The sequence below is a fragment of the Octopus bimaculoides genome, chromosome 5 (assembly GCF_001194135.2).
Source record: "Octopus bimaculoides isolate UCB-OBI-ISO-001 chromosome 5, ASM119413v2, whole genome shotgun sequence".
Lineage (NCBI taxonomy): Eukaryota > Metazoa > Mollusca > Cephalopoda > Octopoda > Octopodidae > Octopus > Octopus bimaculoides.
Window position 1 is genome coordinate 55,583,136 of NC_068985.1, and position 1,262 is coordinate 55,584,397.

Below are 1,262 nucleotides of genomic sequence, written 5' to 3' on the forward strand. Positions count from 1 at the left end.
ACTCACTTGTTCTACTTACTTGTCAATTATTGAGTTAGTGATTTGTGTCTTTGGAGTTAATTTAACTCCAATTTTAACATAAATAGTGCTGGCCAGCACCCTCCATCACTTTTGTGACCTCTCTCTCATTCTCTCTCTCTCTCTCTCTCTCTCTCTCTCTCTCTTTATACACACACACACACACACACACACACACACACACACACACACACACACACATATATATATATATATATATATATATATATATGTGTGTGTGTGTGTATATGTATATAAATCCGAAGGAATTCTACAATTCTGCAGGAGGCAGATTGATAGATCCGTTAGATCGTCATTTTGAATACCTGACAATATTTGTTCCAACGTTCAGTACTCAGAGTTCGAATCCCGCCGATTTTGCCTCTCTTCTTTTCAGGGTCGCTAAAATATCTTAACTATTCGGGAAGATTATTGATTGATAAAATCGTTATAGTGTTGAACGTGAAGTCTTTTGCAACCTGTTCCATCTGTGTACGTTCCGAGTTCAGACTGCTGACTTACAGACTTACCATCAATTGTAAGGTTATTGCGAAATGATGACATTTCGTCCGTAGTTATAGAGTCTGTCAATAAAAAGTGTAACGAAGCTGCAAGACTAAAACGGCATAAGTCGATTAGAACTCTACCCATTCGGGTTATACAACACGAATATCACACACACATGATTACCTGTCACACGTACGCAGGTGTAACCTGGAAGCCTATACAAACCTTTCGCTAATTCTTTGAGGTGCTTATATAGCTGTGAGCATACATAGGCACCTTGTCGGCCCGCTCAATCTTGACCCAGTGGACCATAGAAATTGTGGCTGCCCTAGCAGTTGGATGGTAATAATTTTCAGTTGAGTAGGCTGGAGCAACGTGAAATGATGTACCTTGCTCAAGAATAATGCACCGCCTGGTTCAGCAATCGAACCAATGTCCTTATACTCGTGAGACCAACACCTGGTCAGCTGAACCACACACCTTCACACTTCACACACATGGCACATTATGTCCGAATAGTTAAAAAACTCGCTTCGCAATTATTGTGATCTAAGATCATATATTTATATGCATATGCATGCATGCACGCATGCATACATACATACATACATACATATACATATGTATATATATATATGTGTGTGTGTATATCTATCTATCTATCTATCTATCTATCTATCTATCTATCTATCTATCTATCTATCTATCTATCTATCTATCTATCTATATGTATATAT